Below are 19084 nucleotides of genomic sequence, written 5' to 3' on the forward strand. Positions count from 1 at the left end.
AAGCAATTCTCCTGCCTCAGGCCTCCCGAGTTGGGATTACAGGCAGGCACCACCACACCCAGCTAATTTTTGCATTTTTAGTAGAGATGGGGTTTCACCATGTTGACCAGGATGGTCTCGATCTCTTGACCTTGTGATCCACCCGCCTCGGCCTCCCAAGTTCTGGGATTACAGGCGTGAGCCACTGCGCCCGGCCCACAGTCTTGAATCTCTTGTCCAAGACAGGAGCATTTGCCTTTTGTGAGTTTGTGTCTGTCACCTCGTGTGACTCATCCATTCTCCAGTGCTGTGCCCCTCCCACTGCAGGAGCTACTCCCATGCAGGACTTGTCTGTCAGGCTGCAGCACCCCTGCACATGGGGCTGACTGTCTGTGGGAGCGCCGAGCGCCCAGCCTGACTGCCTCAGCCCGGGGAGCTGCTATTCGGTGCTAACTCGGCTCTCATACTTACAAGAGCCCAGCCTGCTGATCTGTAGCAAGATATGACAGAGAAGAGCCACTAATGCCCACATCTCCAGCTGCCAGGGTGTGGGGCAAATTTGCCGGTGACTTTGGCCAGCCACAGTGAGTAGTTCCAGGTCCTCCTTCTCCTTCCAGTGACTTTCTTTCGAGAGGAATTTTAGAGATGCGCAGCCACTTATGAGTCTGGATTTGTGAGGCTTTGGTAATTTGGGGTTTAATTAGTAACGTGTGTAGTCAATAAGTGAATTTATGCAGTGAATAAGCAAACATACAGTGAATAAGAAATTTGTTAACTTTGAGGCACTTTATAATATAATAATATCACAAGTCTGCCTAAAAATATTTTTGTTTTCATTTATTATTCTCTGTTCTTCTCTGCTCCACTAATTTTATCCAAAGATCAGAATACAGGAAATGGGAATCTCTAACTTTTTTTCTGATAATCTGCAAGTGACTAGTTGTAAATACAAGAGTTAATGAACATTGTTATCATTATTTTCCCTCATCAGACCTTGTAATGTTTTATCTACAATTTTGGCTTATTATGAAAGTGTCACTAGCCCCAAATCCTTCTTGAAACTGAGGAATATTTTCATACCTTCTCAAAAAGTTCTGCACCAACGACCAACCTATGGGAATGAAAACTGTTGGCCTTACACATTCTTCTTCTCAGGTGAGACTTTCTCAAGAGGATGGTAAACTTTGAGGAGATTTCTCTCAGTTCTGAAAATTGTCCTCGTTGTGTTATTCTTTGTATTGCAGGGATACAGCTACACTCCCCGTCTTTCATACTGTTTCTTAAAAGAGTATAATTGATACTTTATTCCTTTCTTTTTTCTGAAAGATTCTGTCAGTATCTGTTGAACGTGAGTTTTAAAAGTTTAGTTTTACTTAAAAATGTTTATCCTGGCCAGGCTCGGTGGCTCACGCCTGAAATCCCAGCAGTTTGGGAGGGTGAGGTGGCAGATTGCCTGAAGTCAGGGGTTCGAGACTAGTCTGGCCAACATGGTGAAACCCCGTCTCTACTAAAAATACAAAAGAATTAGCCGGGCGTGTTGGTGCACGCCTATAATTCCAGCTACTCAGGAGGTTGAGGCAGGGGAATTGCTTGAACCAGGGTGGTAGAGGTTGCGGTGAGCCAAGATCACACCACTGCACTCCAGTCTGGGCAACAGAGGGAGACTCCATCTCAAAAAAAAAAAAAAAAAAAAAAAAGTTTATCCTTCGGGATTTGACAAAATGTGTGTTTTTCCTTCTTTCTTCTTCTTCTTCCTTTTTTTTTTTTTTTTTTTTTTTTTCTAATAAGTCCCTACACCAGGCGTCCCCAAACTTTTTACACAGGGGGCAAGTTCACTGTCCCTCAGACCCTTGGAGGGCCGCCACACACTGTGCTCCTCTCACTGACCACCAATGAAAGAGGTGCCCCTTCCTGAAGTGCGGCGGGGGTGGGGGGGCGGATAAATGGCCTCAGGGGGCCGTAGTTTGGGGATGCCTGCCCTACGCATTGTGGCTGCAGTCATTTCTCTGATCTCATTACTTCTACTCTAACCCCTCCCTTCTGTCCCCGATGCCCTGTGCTCTAGTAATACAGGCCTCTTGCTTTTCCTTGTACGTATGCCTCTGGCTTCAGATCTTTGCATTGACTGTTTCTTCGGCCTGGAATGATCTTTCCCCAGTTATCTGCATAGTTTACTTAATTACCTTCTTCATGTTGTGTTTTAGCTTACCCTGTTTAAAATTGCAACACTCCTACCTCCTTTCCCTCAACCTCCAATACTCCTGTTCCCCTTCTCTGCTTTCTTTCTTTCTTTCTTCCTGTAGGGCTTACTACCTTCTGACTTACTGCATTTTTACTTATTCATATAGATTCTGGGCTCACTACAAGCAGGGACTGCCCACTTATTTATTGCTGTATTCTTAGGACCTAGAATAGTGCTTGGCAGGGAGTAGATAATTAATAATTACTTACTGAATGAATTCAAGAAATTAATCCTCTCTCGAACTGAAAGCTCCTTATTTTTATTTTTTAAATTTTATTTTATTATTATTTAAGTTCTGAGATACATGTGCCGAACAGGCAGGTTTGTTACATAGGGATACACATGCCATGGTGGTTTGCTACACCCATCAACCCGTAATCTACATTAGGTATTTCTCCTAATGCTATTTCTCCCCTAGCTACCCACCTCCCAACAGGCCCCAGTGTGTGATGTTCCCCTCCCTGTGCCCATATGTTCTCACTATTCAAATCCCACTTATTGGTGAGAATATGTCATCTTGATTTTCTGTTCCTGTGTTAGTTTGCTGAGAATGATGGTTTCCAGCTTCATTCATGTCCCTGCAAAGGACATGAACTCATCCTTTTTTATGGCTGTATAGTATTCCATGGTGTATATGTGCCACATTTTCTTTATCCAGCTTATCATTGATGGGCATTTGGGTTGGTTCCAAGTCTTTGTGAACAGTGCCACAATAAACATACATGTACATTTATCCTTATAGTAGAATGATTCATAATCCTTTGTGTATATACCCAGTAATGGGATTGCTGGGTCAAATGGTATTTCTGGTTCTAGATCCTTGGGGAGTCACCACACTGTCTTCCACAACGGTTGAACTAATTTACACTCCCACCAACAGTGTAAAAGTGTTCCTATTTCTCCACATCCTCTCCAGCATCTGTTGTTTCCTGACTTTTTAATGATCGCCATTCTAACTGGCATGAGATGGTATCTCATTATGGTTTTGATTTGCATTTCTCTAATGACCAGTGATTATGAGCTTTTTTTTCATATGTTTGTGGGCTGCATAAATGTCTTCTTTTGAGAAGTGTCTGTTCATATCCTTTGCCTACTTGTTGATGGGATTGTTTTTTTCTTATAAATTTGATTGAGTTCCTTGTTGATTCTGGATATTAGCCATTTTTCAGATGGATAGATTGCAAAAATTTTCTCCCATTCTGTAGGTTGCTTGTTCACTCTGATGATAGTTCCTTTTGCTGTGCACTTTTTAGTTTAATTAGGTCCCATTTGTCAATTTTGGCTTTTGTTGCCATTGCTTTTGGTGTTTTAGTCATGAAGTCTTTGCCCACGCCTAAGTCCTGAATGGTATTGTCTAGGTTTTCTTCTAGGGTTTTTATGGTTTTAGGCCTTATGTTTAAGTCTTTAATCCATCTGGAGTTAATTTTTGTGTAAGTTATAAGGAAGGGATCCAGTTTCTGTTTTCTGCCTATGGCTAGCCAGTTTTCCCAACACCATTTATTAAATAGGGAGTCCTTTCCCCATTGCTTGTTTTTGCCAAATTTGTCAAAGATCAGATGGTTGCAGATGTGTGATGTTATTTTTGAGGTCTTTGTTCCGTTCCATTGGTCTATATATCTGTTTTGGTACCAGTACCATGCTCTTTCGGTTGCTGTAACCTTGTAGTGTAGTTTGAAGTCAGGTAATGTGATACCTCCAGCTTTGTTCTTTTTGCTTAGAATTGTCTTGGCGATACAGGCTCTTTTTTGGTTCCATATGAAATATAAAGTAGTTTTTTCTAATTCTGTGAAAAAAATCAATGGTAGTTTGATGGGGATAGCATTGAATCTATAAATTACTTTGGGTAGTATGGCCATTTTCATGATACTGATTCTTTTTATCCATGAGCATGGAATGTTTTTCCATTTGTTTGTGTCCTCTCTTATTTCCTTGAGCAGTGGTTTGTAGTTCTCCTTGAAGAGGTCCTTCACATCCCTTGTAAGTTGTATTCCTAGGTATTTTATTCTCTTTGTGGCAATTATCAATGGGAGTTCACTCATCATTTGGCTCTCTGTCTGTTATTGGTTTATAGGAGTGCTTGTGATTTTGGCACACTGATTTTGTATCCTGAGACTTTGCTGAAGTTGCTTATCAGCTTGAGAGAATGGGGTTTTCTAAATATACAATCATGTCATCTGCAAACAGAGACAATTTGACTTCCTCTCTTCCTATCTGAATACCCTTTATTTCTTTCCCTTGCCTGATTGCCCTGGCCAGAACTTCCAATACTATGTTGAGTCGGAGTGGGGAGAGAGGGCATCCTTGTCTTGTGCAGGTTTTAAAGGGAATGCTTCTAGCTTTTGCTCATTCATTATGATATTGGCTGTGGGTTTGCCATAAATAGCCCTTATTATTTTGAGACATGTTCCATCAATATCCAGTTTATTGAGAGTTTTAGCATGAAGGGCTGTTGAATTTTATTGAAGGCCTTTTCTGCATCCATTGAGATAATCACGTGGTTTTTGTCATTGGTTCTGTTTATGTGATAGATTACATTTATTGATTTGGTATGTTGAATCAGCCTTGCATCCCAGGGATGAAGCTACTTGATGGTGGTGGGATGAAGCTGACTTGATGGTGGTGGATAAGCTGGATTTGGTTTGCCAGTATCTTATTGAGGATTTTCACATCAATGTTCATTAGGGATAGTGGTCTGAAATTTCGGTCTATCTATTTTTGGTTGGTCTTTTCAAAAAACCAGCTCCTGGATTCACTGATTTTTTAGAGGGTCTTTCTTGTCTCTATCTCCTTCAGTTCTGCTCTGATCTTAGTTGTTTCTTGTCTTCTGCTAGCTTTTGAATTCGTTTGCTTTTGTTTCTCTAGTCCTTTTAATTGTGGTATTAGAATGTTGATTTTAGGTCTTTCTTGCTTTCTCCTGTGGGCATTTAGTGCTATAAATTTCCCCCAAACACTATTTTGGCTGTGTCCCAGAGATCTGGTATGTTGTGTCTTTGTTCTCATTGGTTTCAAAGAACTTATTTATTTCTGCCTTAATTTCGTTATTTACCCAGTCGTCATTCAGGAGCAGGTTGTTCAGTTTCCATGTAGTTGTGCAGTTTTGAGTGATTTCTTAATCCTGAGTTCTAATATGATTGTGCTGTGGTCTGAGAGACTATTTGTTATGATTTCCATTCTTTTGCATTTGCTGTGGAGTATTTTACTTTCCGATTTTATAGTCAGTTTTAAAATAAGTATGATGTGGTGCTGAGAATAATGCATATTCTGTTGATTTGGGGTGGAGAATTCTGTAGATGTCTATTAGGTCCCCTTGGTCCAGAGCTGAGTTCAAGACCTGAATATCCTTGTTAATTTTCTGTCTCATTGCTTTGTACAATATTGACAGCGGAGTGTTAAAGACTCTCACTATTATTGTGTGGGAGTCTAAGTTTCTTTGTAGGTCCCTAAGAACTTGCTTTATGAATCTGGGTGCTCCTCTATTGGGTGCATATATATTTGGGATAGTTAGTTAGCTCTTCTTGTTGCATTGATCCCTTTACTATTATGTAATGCCCTTTTCTGTCTCTTTTGATCTTTGTTGGCTTAAAGTCTGTTTTATTGGAATGTACAATTGCAACTCCTGCTATTTTTTTTCTTTCCATTCGCTTGGCAAATATGCCTCAAACGCTTTGAGCCTATGTGTTTTTTTTTCACCTGAGATGGGTCTTCTGAATAGAGCATACCAATGGGTGTTGACTCTTTATCCAATTTGCCAGTCTGTGTCTTTTAATTGGGGCATTTAGCTGATTTACATTTAAGTTTAATATTGTTATGTGTGAATTTGATCCTGTCATTATGATGCTAGCTGGTTATTTTGCCCATTAGTTGATGCAGTTTCTTCGTAGTGCCAATGGTCTTTACAACCTGGTACATTTTTGCAGTGGCTGGTACCAGTCATTCCTTTCCATGTTTAGTGCTTCCTTCAGGAGCTCTTGTAAGGCAGGCCTGGTGGTGACAAAATCTCTCAGCATTTGCTTGTTCATAAAGGATTTTATTTTTCCTTCGCTTATGAAACTTAGTTTGGCTGGATATGAAATTCTGGGTTGAAAATTCTTTTATTTAAGAATGATGAATATTGTTCCCCTACTCTCCTCTGGCTTGTAGCATTTCTGCAGAGAGATCTGCTGTGAGTTGGATATGGGATTCCCTTTGTGGGTAATCCAAACTTCTCTCTGGCTGCTCTTAACATTTTTTAATTCATTTCAACCTTAGTGAATCTGGCGATTATGTGTCTTGGGGTTGCTCTTCTCGAGGATTAGCTTTGTGGTGTTCTCTGTATTTCCTGAATTTGAATGTTGGCCTGTCTTTCTAGGTTGGGGATATTGTCCTGGATAATATCGTGAAGTATGTTTTCCAATTTGGTTTTATTCTCTCTATCACTTTCAGGTACACTAATGACAGGTAGGATTGGTCTTTTCACATAGTCCCATATTTCTTGGAGGCTTTGTTTCTTTTCATTCTTTTTTCTCGATCTTGACCTCACACTTTATTTCATTAAGTTGATCTTCAATTACTGACATCCTTTCTTTTGCTTGATCGGTTTGGCTATTGATTTCCCTCTTAAAGTGAACTTACAGATAAAAGAGAGAGGCTTGAATTTTTCAGATATTACTTTTGATATATTACATTTCCTCTTTCAAAATTCATTCATAGTCCTATAGTTTGGAAAAATTCACTTATTGGTAGCTCAAATACGTAACTTCAAATATATTTCTGGGCAAGTGGTTAGCCTTAAAAGACCACAAAACTTGTTCTTTATGTCATTTAGGATGGTATCCTAAAATCATACAGCTACAATCCCATTCTAACATTATTTGCATAATACAGAGTTACAACAACATTATCTTTTTTTGGAAAAATGAATACAAACTTGCAAACAGAAATCAGAACTCTTATTCACAGATAACTAGATCAGGGGACAGCCCAAGGTGAGGTAACTGGTGGCTCTTTCTAAAATTGGACATGGGAGGAGAGCAACGGAGTTGTCAGTGGAACTCATGTGCCCTGGGTTCAAGCATTAATGGGGTACAGTTCCTATAGAGAATAATATTTCTAAATATATCTAAAAGGTAATAGAACAACTGAAAATCAGTCTTCTTTATCATCAGCACATTCTGGTAATTCTAATTCATGTCAGTGACATGGGTCAGTGATACGGGCAGACCAGGTTCATGTCCACCTTCCCCCTTGGTACAGCTGTTGTGTGTGTGATATTTGACTTAATTCACTAGTGGGAAACAATCTACCTTAGGAGACAGTGGCTACTTCCAAAAAAACCATAGTTCAGCACATGGTCTATTAGTCCCATTATATTGGGAATTGATGGCTTCTGGGTTTGTTATTTTTATATATTTCTCTTAACATAAAAGCCATCTCTCAGGCCAGTAAAACCCCAGATTTTATTTTTATTTAGGGGTGAGGCTATAGAAACTACTGCCTCTGCATATTATTCCTGAATCTTTTGACTGCAATGAACAACTCCTTAGCTAAAGCTCCAAAGGTGATTTTATTTTAATAATACTTGGAGATCTCATAGAACCCAGGGCGTGAGACACAGGGGCCCGAGTGACCTCAGGACTCTCTTTGTGATCTTTGCCCGTCTTGGTGCATCTGCTTTGTTTTGCTCTGTCCTTCTTTCTACAGCTGGGTTGTTCTCAATCACATATTAATATCACCTAGGGTTTTTCCTCACTTCTGTATATTAATATCACCTGTAGAATTTAAAAGGCCACTTATCCTAAATGTAAACAGCACAATCTAGGTGAAGGGATATGTAAGTGTTTACTGTTCTATTCTTTCGATTTTTCAGTGGTAATTAAATTATTTAAGATAAAAAGTTTGGAGCAACATATTAGTGTCTGAGCCTCACCCGCAGAAATTCTGACTTCAGTGGTTCTGAAGTGGGGCCCAGGCACTAGTGTATTTTAAGAGCTCCTCTGGGAATCCCAATGTGTTACTGCCATGGATTGCTGGGTTTCTCAGCTTCTCTCGGCAAAGAGAGTGAGTCCCATCTCTTTTCTCTTGTCCAAATTTCAAAATTCCTAAGGTATGGATGGATGGGGTCCAGTTGGATCAGCTACCATCCCCTAATGCAGTCAGCTCTGGCCAGGTATAACATTCAGCTGGCTGCACCCACAGGAAACATGGACAGGGTGAGCAGTTTCCAGATAAGCATCGATGGGCTGAGGGGGCGGTAATGGAAATAAATGTAATAATGATAATAGGAGTCCAGTGTATTCCTCCAACAGAAATGCAGAGTGAGTCCTGAACTGCTCAATTTGAGAACATCTGGCTGTTGATAAGACACAGCCATTGCTTATTATGATGGCTGTTTTTTCAAGTTATATCTATTTTAAAAGGATGAAATAACAGATAATTGGTCTTTGTTAATTTGAAAGGTGTGTAGTGCAAAATACAAATTAAATATGTTTGATAACAAAAACAAAATTCCTATCCACATTAGAGTAGGAACTTGTAAAACTTGCTCTGTGTTAGTTGATGTATATTAGCAAATACTATGAAGGTCACTGCTGGCATAATGTTCTAGTTGTAGCAGGTACAAATTTTATCTCATAACACATCTGGTTTTTAAAATATCACATTTCCTCAAAGATTCTAAAGCAGTTATAAATCAGTTAATAGGACGAGAACTCCCTATCACCCTCTGATTTCCTACAAATAGTTTTGTAGGAAATTCCATCTTGGTGTTGTGTTTGGAGAGGCTATCTCCTGCCAAGGATCTGGTAAGAATTCTGAGCATCTAAAGCAGTCTCAAGTCATTATTGCAGCTGGAAGAGAGTGGCACTATCCATTCTGTGAGAGCTTGGGCACAGAGAGATTTTATGATGGTCTTTAATGCCTTGGATCTAAAAGTTCAGTTCTCCCCTCACATTCAGTCACCATGAATATCTTCTCACTTCTACAGGCATGGGTGGCATAGGAGCTGATACCTAGGGAGTTTGTATAACCTCTTCCATTTCTCAGGCAAGGAGGAAAACTCTTCTTCCTTGCCCCCAATCCCTATTTTTTCCCCCAGTATTTGGAACACTTCTTAGGCCAGATGTTTATAAAAGAACAAAAGCCTGGGTGGGAATTGAGTTTTGGGTACTTAGGAATTTCTTCTTTGGTTGTGTATCACAAAAGTCTTTAATAATCCTTTGAGGTAGAGAGTTCAGGACTTAAAAAATAATGTTCAGAGAAGATACCTCTTCATTGGCCCATTCTTCTATAGCAATGAGACAGACAGAAACACACACACACACACACACACACACACACACACACACACACGATTTTAAGAGATGATCCAGGTACTGGTATCCATGCCCATGCCCAGAGCTGTTCCAGAGGGCTGTGAATCGTGTGCTTTGGTGGGGAGGAACTGCTATGGAAAGACAGGAGAGGTCTAATGCTGATGCCAAATGCCCAAGTCATGACATGTTTTCAGCTGGTTCCTAAAGGAGAACTGGGCTTCCTGTAGCAAGAACTGGGCTTTGGGAAACAGAAGTTCTGTGAGTTCTGAAGGAATCAGAGCAAGAAGAGAGAGAAGGAAGAGCACAGAATGAGGGACGGGCAGTTTGCCACACCCCTGAGAAGTGGTGGAGACCAGGCCTAACCCAGGCAGAGAGTCTTTGGCCATTGAGAAAACAAAGAATCCATGCAACGTACGTGGACCTGGCTACCAGAATGGAGAGTAGGACATGGCTGTTTTGGTGTGGGCCAAGCAGGGCTGAGTACTGATGCCCGAAGGCCAGCAACGATTATACATCTCAGCAGAAGCTACCACCTGAATATCTATAGATGTCTTTCTCCTGATACCTGAATATCATCCCAGGAGAGAAAGAAAGAGGAGCAGAAGGAGGAAATTCTGAATGGATCACAAGAGACCTAGTTTAAACTGAAAGTCTGTATGTTACCTTGCATGGGTTATAATGCAAAAAAAAAGAAGAAGAAATAAAACAAAAACAAAAACAAACAATTGCATTCGTGCCTTGATAGTTTCATGGCTGCTAGACACAGTCATGATCTGCGTCTACTTGTTTTAAGTTTAGACTTTAAGTATGGATTCTTATTTGGTTTCTTCAAATGGCCATGCCTTCCTTCAACACGCGGGCTATGCCTCTGAAACGCTCTCTTTTCCTGAGCCTCTGTGTCTCAGTTCTCCTTTAGTGCTGTTCTTCCGGAACTCATGCCAGAAAAGCCATTTCAAAACTTCTTTGGTGTAAAACTCTGTTCCTGCTCAAGAACCAAAGTGTAAACAAGTCGCTCTTTGAATAGAAACACTGATAACCTTGACCATTTTCTCATTTGTTTAGGTATCCAGAATGAGAGTAAAATACGGTATTATCAGACATCCCAGATGAAGAGAGTTCTCAACCACGGTTGTTCATTTAAAAATTTGGAAAGGATACATTCCCGTAAGAAGTAAAGCAAATACAGAGAAAAGAGATGTAATACTAGCAAGAATGTAAAAAGTAAGGACCAAAGGAGGAAATGCAGTTTCAGTATGGAGAACTGGAAAGGATGGAAATATCTTTTGGTTTTAGGAGTTAGATAGCCCCTTATTTTCATATTGCTTTTTACTCTTGAACATCCATTTGGGGGCATTTTAATTTCTTCATTTATAAAGTAATTAATGACAAAAAGTGATTCATAATTCTCCTATACCTATGTCTGCTGAAAGAGAGACAAAGCATGCCCAACATGGGCTGGAGCTAGCATTCATAAATAATCTGAAACTCTAACTTGCAAAATGATTTTAAAAGATCACTGATTGGGTGAGTATACATATTTAAGTGTACTTGTTTAAGCCACTGAGGCGGTCCACATTTTTTAATTCCTCTACTGCCATATGATCAGAGTAGAGAGGCTACCTAAAATTTCTCACTTCAATATCCTCATTTGGTCAAAAAGGAAATAGTTCCTACTCATCAATGAGCACAGTTATTATAGTTCATACTATATAAACATTCAAATTTAAAGTTTTTAGAAACATCTAGGGGTCAGAAATCATTCTTTTGAGATGAACTGTTATAAGCTATCCATAACAACTTGTTATACATACAAATACACATTTGCATGTATTTTTAGAACTATTATGTATTTATGTTGGGCGTTCTCATTTCCAGGTCTTCACTCATGTGAATGATGTAATGCTGGCTTTTGCAGAAGTAGAAGGCATCATGGCACAGTGTGTCCTACAGTTGTGATAGCCACGTGGCTTTTATAGAAAAAGCAAGATGAAGTTTATTGAAATGTGAACAATAGAAGTGCTTCAGGAAAAAATTTGCATAATGAAAATACGTATATCTCAAAACAAATATTTCAGGCTAAATCCTACCTAAATATCAGCTTAACTCCCTTATTTTTCTGTTTCCAGACTTGCTCCTACTTCTCTATTTCATCTCCTCATTAACAGGTTCAAAACAGTTTAAAAACATCAATATCATCATCTCTTTCTGCTACCTTTTCACATATGCTTTTCCAAACTATTGTCTTTTTCTCCAAGCTTAATAATAGCCTCAGCTCTTCACTCCTCCCTCTTGCTCATTTGGACATCGGGTCCCATCATTTTTCTTCTTTGTATCCATCTCCCTGCCATCACCTCGGTTTGGGTCCTTGTTATTTTTCACCTGGACAAGGGAATGGCTTCTTCACTGATGTCCCAGTTCTGGCCTCTGCCTTCTGACTTATCCACTGCATTGTTGGCAAAATAATCTTTCTAAAATGAAACCTGATCATGTCATTAAAATATTTCTGCTGGATTACCTCAAATCTTCACTTTATATTGATACTTTGCTTCTATTGATGTCTCTTTGCTTCAAACTCCTAATTAATTTATGAATTTTATGATGGTATTTGGACTTTTTCAGTGTTACCTTGATCTGTTATCTTTTCTTCTTTGAACTCATGTATAATGAAAAACATGCTCATATTATCTTGTTCTGTATCTTAAACTAATTTTGAAGAATTTCCTTGTTATGTGTATGTGTATGTGCACATGTGTGTGATACTTTTATGTTGGTTTCATTGACATAAACTCTGCTTCTTTGTTTTTCTTCAAAACACTTCTCTATAATATGTTCACATTGTAGGATGCATCTCCTTTTATCTTGCTCATGTGTAAATTACTCTGATGCACAGTAGGTGACTTCTTGACTCCTCCGTCTCCATATCTGACACTATTTCATTCTTTACCAGGATAAGATTTGAGGTCTGGGCATTTTGTGCTCTATCTACTTTTCTGCAATATAAGGGAAGAGCAGGAACACAAGGAGCTCTGCAGTAGCACTGACACCTGGTATACTGGGAAAGCTCCCAGGAACAAATAGCCAGCATTCTCAACTCAATAGGATTTTCCTGAAAAAGATTTAGCTGAAAAGAAGAAACTGAAAGGAACTTAATGAAGAGTTTTTTTTTTTTTTTTTTTTTTTTTTTTTTTTTTTTTTTTTATTGCATTTTAGGTTTTGGGGTACATGTGATGAACATGCAAGATTGTTGCATAGGTACACACATGGCAGTGTGCTTTGCTGCCTTCCGTCCCCTCACCTGTATCTGTCATTTCTCCCCATGCTATCTCTTCCCACCTCCCCACCCCCCGCCCCTCCCCCATTTCCCCCCAACAGACCCCAGTGTGTAGTGCTCCCCTCCCTGTGTCCACGTGTTCTCATTGTTCAACACCCGCCTATGAGCGAGAATATACGGTGTTTGATTTTCTGCTCTTGTGTCAGTTTGCTGAGAATGATGGTTTCCAGGTTCATCCATGTCCCTATAAAGGACGTGAACTCATCGTTTTTGATGGCTGCATAATATTCCATGGTGTATATGTACCACATTTTCCCTATCCAGTCTATCATCGTTGGGCATTTGGGTTGGTTCCAGGTCTTTGCTATCGTGAACAGTGCTGCAATGAACATTCGTGTGCATGTGTCCTTATAGTAGAATGATTTATAATCATTTGGATATATACCCAGTAATGGGATTGCTGGATCAAATGGGATTTCTATTTTTAGGTCCTTGAGGAATCGCCACACTGTCTTCCACAATGGTTGAATTAATTTACATTCCCACCAACAGTGTAAAAGTGTTCCTATTTCTCCACATCCTCTCCAGCATCTGTTGTTTCCCGATTTTTTAATGATCGCCATTCTAACTGGTGTGAGATGGTATCTCAATGTGGTTTTGATTTGCATTTCTCTGATGACCAGTGATGATGAGCATTTTTTCATATGTTTGTACTGCCCAAAGTAATTTACAGATTCAACGCTATTCCCATCAAGCTACCAATGACCTTCTTCACAGAACTGGAAAAAAACACCTTAAACTTCATATGGAACCAAAAGAGAGCCCGCATAGCCAAGTCAATTCTAAGCAAAAAGAACAAAGCGGGAGGCATCACACTACCGGACTTCAAACTATACTACAAGGCTACAGTAATCAAAACAGCATGGTACTGGTACCAAAACAGAGATATAGACCAATGGAACAGAACAGAGGCCTCACAGGAAATACAACATACCCACAACCATCTGATCTTCGACAAACCTGACAAAAACAAGCAATGGGGAAAGGACTCCCTGTTTAATAAATGGTGTTGGGAAAACTGGCTAGCCATGTGCAGAAAGCAGAAACAGGACCCCTTCCTGACACCTTACACCAAAATTAACTCCAGATGGATTAAAGACTTAAACATCAGACCTAATGCCATAAAAACCTTAGAAGAAAATCTAGGCAAAACCATTCAGGACATAGGTGTAGGCAAGGACTTCATGACCAAAACGCCAAAAGCAATGGCAACAAAAGCCAAAATAGACAAATGGGACCTAATCAAACTCCACAGCTTCTGCACGGCAAAAGAAACAGTCAGTAGAGTGAATCGGCAACCAACAGAATGGGAAAAAATTTTTGCAGTCTACCCATCTGACAAGGGGCTGATATCCAGAATTTACAAAGAACTAAAGCAGATCTACAAGAAAAAAACAAACAAGCCCATTCAAAAATGGGCAAAGGATATGAACAGATACTTTACAAAAGAAGACATACAGGAGGCCAACAAACATATGAAAAAATGCTCATCATCACTGGTCATCAGAGAAATGCAAATTTTTTTTTTTTTTTAAATAAAGTTATAGGCAGGGTTAAAGGACCCAACAAGGTAAGCATCAGGATGCTGCAGGAGTGGAAAGCCATCGTGATCTGTAGGTGGGGGTGGGGGTGGGTGGGGGGATGGGAGGGGGGGCAGCCCAGAGAAGGGAATTACTAGAGCCAGGTGCCAACTGAGGCATGAGAGAGAACGCCTAACAGGAACTGCAGTCAGAGAAAAGCAGCCACTGCCAGGAATGTGATCATGCAGGGAGAGAGAATGAATACATCGCCTCATCTCTGTATCCTCCCACTCTCTAATCTCCTGCCAATGGCTCCCATTGGAATATTCCAGCTGGAAGCCAGAGTCAAGACAGTCTGCAGAAGCCAGCTTCTTGGGGCAGAGAGTAGGATGTGGAAGAACAGAGAATAACTCCAATGGGCGATAGGGGGAAAATGGGGGCAACCCACTCACCTGGGCTCAGCTCTCTGATATTGAGATTTTGTTAAATGCATAGTATCAGGTTTACTCCATTTTCATGGGCTGTATATGCCAATGGCAGATGTCTTAAGGTTCTGGGCTGGTTCTTTGACTCCAGGTACAGCCCTGGAGTCTTCATTTCAACCAGAAAGAGGCAGTTTCACTGTTCCCTCTCCCCATTTCACAATGTATCCCTAACATCCAATTCTCAAATCCATCAGTTAGATGTGGAAAAACAAAATAATTGTTGTCTTTTGCTTCTTTCTAGATTTCTAGGTATTAGCGACATTTCTGTAGATTTTGTCTACTCTATAGTATAGTTATGGGGAACAGAAAAAGAGAATAAACTTTAGGATCTGTGCTCTGCTACTACACTCTACTCCGTTTCAGAATTTTTGATTTCTTTCCTTTAATAGTTACAGATTGTCTCTTTTCTCATTTTGTTACAACTAAAGTGATTTCAATGTTTTGTTAGATGATGAAAATTTTCTATAATTTATTACCAGGTAGGTGAGAAATCCCACTAGTGTTTTTCTATGGATGAGCATCTGATAGACTGCTTTTCTTATTCATATTATAATATAATATAATGTAATATAATATAATATAATAATATTTGATAATATAATACTGCTATCTCATACTAACATTATCAAAGTACTTCATAAAGGTTTTTAATGTTTGCATAATTTTTTAGGGATTTATAATAGTTTATTATCCGCTTTATTATTGTTTGGCATCTATACTGTTTCCATATTCTTTTTTTGCTACTCTTTATATAACTGCCATCAGCAGCCTTATACCTTTTGCTTTTTTCTGTGCTTCAAGTTATTTCTATATGACACAGTTGTGGAAATACCGTAAGTGCTGTAAAAGTTTGGCTTTGCCTGGTTATTTAAAGTTCCTTACCCAGTTCTGTATATTTTCCTAGTTTCCTGGCAGCCTCTGACAGTCAGATGAAATTCGTTGGTTTTTTGGTGAGTCACAAGGTGGATGAGTCTCGGGCACACCTTCACCAAGTGCCGGACACAGATGCCAACTGTACATGCTCATCCTTATTTACTGTTTATATTTCAGATGTGAGTCACCATCTATTACCTGGCATCACTTGAAACCTGCATGCATAAATGGAAAGCATCCAATGCAGAAGTTTTAGAGAAGCTGGCTAATCCTAACAGGAACCAATGAACATGATTTAAAGATTTTTTTTTTTTTTTTTTCAGAGTCTCATTCTGTTTCCCAGGCTGTAGTGTAGTGGCATGATCTTGGCTCACTGAAACTTCCACTACCTGAGCTCAAATGATCCTCCAGCCTCAGCCTCCAGAGTAGCTGGGATTGCAGGCATGAGCCCCCACGCATGGCTATTTTTTGTATTTTTTATAGAGACAGGGTTTTGCCATGTTGTCCAGGCTGGTCTTGAACTCCTGAGCTCAAAGTGATCCACCCACCTCCCCCTCCCAAAGTTCTGGGATTACAGGCATGAGCTACTGCACCCAGCCAATTTACAGTTTAAAAAACTGGGATTCTGGAGAAAACTGAGGGCTTCCCCAAACATGAGGAGGTAGTTCTGGAACATGGAGAGTCAGCCTGATTGTCAAAAATTTGATCTGCTGACCTGAGATAATGCCTGTATTTCCTACTGCTGGAGAGGCTGCCTCTAGAAAATCCCTGTTAAAATGTACGCTTGGGATGATGAAAACCACATCTTTAGTCTTCTTCTCCTTCCCCCTTCTTCTTATTTCTTCCATTTTTCCCTCTCCCTCTCTTTCTCCCTCCCCTTCTCCTTCTTCCCTTCCCCTTCTTCTTTTTCTTCCCTTTCCCCTTCCTTTTCCTTCTCTCCTCCTCCTCTTCCTCTTTCGTCTTTTTTCTTCCTCCTCCCCCTGCCTTCTCTCCCCCTTATCCTCCTCCTCCTCCTCTTCCTTCTTCTTCTTCTCTTTCCCTTCCCCTCCCCGTTAATGAAGAGTTTTTTTGTTTGTTTGTTTTTTAACAAACGTACAGGCAGTGCTAAAGGACCTAACAAGGCAAGCAACAGGGAGCTGCACGAGTGGAAAGACATTGTGATCCATAGGCCTGAGGAGGCAGGAGGCCAGAGGAGGGAATTACTCCCCCTTCCCCCCTTCCCCTTCCCTCTCCCCCTCCTCCTCCTCCTCCCTCTCCCCCTCCCCTCCTCCCCTTCCCCCTCCTCCCCATCCATCTCTCCTTTCCCCTTTCCCTCCTCTCTCCCCCTCCTCCCCCTCCTCCCTCTCCCCCTCCCTTCCTCCCCCTCTGTTTCTCCTTTCCCCTTTCCCTCCTCTCTCTCTCCCTCCTCCCCCTCCTCCTGTCTCTCTCCCCTCCTCCCATTTCCCCCCCTCCTCCCATCTCCCTCCTCTCCTCCCATTCCCCTCCCACCCCTCTCATCCTCCTTCTCTTTCTTCTCCTCCTCCTCCTTCTTATTCTTTTTGCTAGAGACGATGACCAGCCCTTTGCCTGTCCAATGAGGACAGACAGGAGTACCTGGAAAGTATGATATAGTTAAAAGAGCCTTGAATTAGGAGTCAAAAGAGAATCTGATTCTTCCAATAACTTGAGGTATGACCTTGAGAAAACCACTTAACATCCGAATCACAAATTCCTCTTTGATGAAAGAAGAAAAATTATACCTTCTATGCCTACCTCACAAAACTATTTTGACATCAAGATGAAAGTTACACAAGCATAACTGATTTTACTGCACTTTGCCTTATTGCAATTTATAGATATTGCATTATTTTTATTTTTATTTTATTTTTTACAAATTAAAGGTTTGTGGTAACCTTGCATTGAGCATATCTACTGTTGTCATCTTTCCAACAGCATGTGCTCACTTAGCGTCTCTGTGTCACATTTAGGTCATTCTTGCATTTCAAACTTTTTCATATTATATCTGTTATGGTGATCGTTTAACAGTGATCATTTATGTTACTATTGTAATTGTTTTGGGGTGTCACAAACACCCATATTAGCTGGTAAACTTAAGATTGTGTGTATTCTGACTGCTCCACTGACCAGCTATCTCTCACCCTTTCCTGAGGCCTCGCTATTCCCTGAGACACAATATTAAAATTAGGCCAATTAATAACAGTCCTACCAGTTGGCTGGGTCCAAGTAAGAGAATCACAATCTCACCTTTGGGCTGTGTCAAGAAATAAGAGTCACAATCCCACCTGATGGCTCCATATAGGCTGGAGAGACACAATCTTTTCTGTGACCCTTGTCCATGTATGAGTTTCACAATCTTACCTGTTGATTAGGTCCAGATATTAGAGTCAACATCTGTCCTGTTGGCTGGGTCCAGGGAAAGGAATAACAATTTTACCTTTGGGCTGGGTCCAGAAATGAGAATCACAATCCCTCCTGTGAGACTGGTGTTACTGTGGGAACACTTCTAAGTGTGCATGTGAAAGGAAGAGTTGCTTGTCCCTCACTTTAAATCAAAACCTAGAAAGAATTAACCTTAATGAGAAGACATGTTGAAGCTGAGATAGGCTGAAAGCTAGGCTTCTTGGGTCAAACAGTTAGCCAGCTTGTAGATGCTAAGAAAATGTTCTTGGAGGAAATTGAAAGTGACGCTCTAGTGAACACTTGAATTATAAGAATGCAAAACCGACTTACTGCTATGGGGAAAGTTTGAAAGATCTAGATAGATCAAACCAGCCACAACATTCCCTTAAACCAAAGCCTAATCCTGAGCAAGGCTCTAACTCTCTTCAATTATATGAAGGCTGAGGGAAGTGAGGAAGCTGCAAAAGAGAAATCTGAAGCTAGCAGAGGCGGGTTCATGAGGTTTAAGGAAAGAATCCATTTCCATAACATGAAAATGCAAGGTGAGGCAGCAAGTGCTGATAGAGAAGCTGCAGCCAGTTAACCAGAAGATCTGGATGAAGGTGGCTACACTGAACAATGGATTTGCAATGGAGACAAAAGAGCCTTCTGCTGAAGAAGATGACATCTTGGACTTTCATAGCTGAAGAGAATTCAGTGACTGGTCTCAAAACTTCAAAGGACAGGCTGACTCTCTTGTTGGGGGCTAATGCAGTTGATGACTTTGCATAGAAGCCAATGCGCATTTAGCATTCTGAAAATAGTAGGTTTTATTTTTTAAGCGCGATATTCTGTCTCAAAGAATAAAAAATAAAAAAAAAAGTTGCAGATCTGGGTTCCTAAAGAGTAAACAGACAACAACTGTTTTGTTTTTCATTTCTCTTCCTTAATGTCTGTATTCAGGCAGGAGGGATGGATTGAAGGGA

The 19084-nt window shown here is 40.3% G+C and overlaps 1 protein-coding gene across 1 annotated transcript in view; it reads left to right on the plus strand.

Annotated features, from left to right (window-relative positions):
- Nucleotides 1-373: 373 nt before the first annotated feature.
- Nucleotides 374-19084, plus strand: part of LOC101053061 (putative adhesion G protein-coupled receptor F2P) — a 41137-nt gene continuing 22426 nt past the window's right edge. Inside the window, exon 1 of the mRNA XM_003923091.3 lies at nt 374-563. The gene's annotated coding sequence lies outside the window, so the exon portion shown is untranslated. The remainder of the gene's footprint in view (nt 564-19084) is intronic.

The sequence above is a fragment of the Saimiri boliviensis genome, chromosome 4, assembly GCF_048565385.1.
Source record: "Saimiri boliviensis isolate mSaiBol1 chromosome 4, mSaiBol1.pri, whole genome shotgun sequence".
Classification (NCBI taxonomy): Eukaryota; Metazoa; Chordata; class Mammalia; order Primates; family Cebidae; genus Saimiri; species Saimiri boliviensis.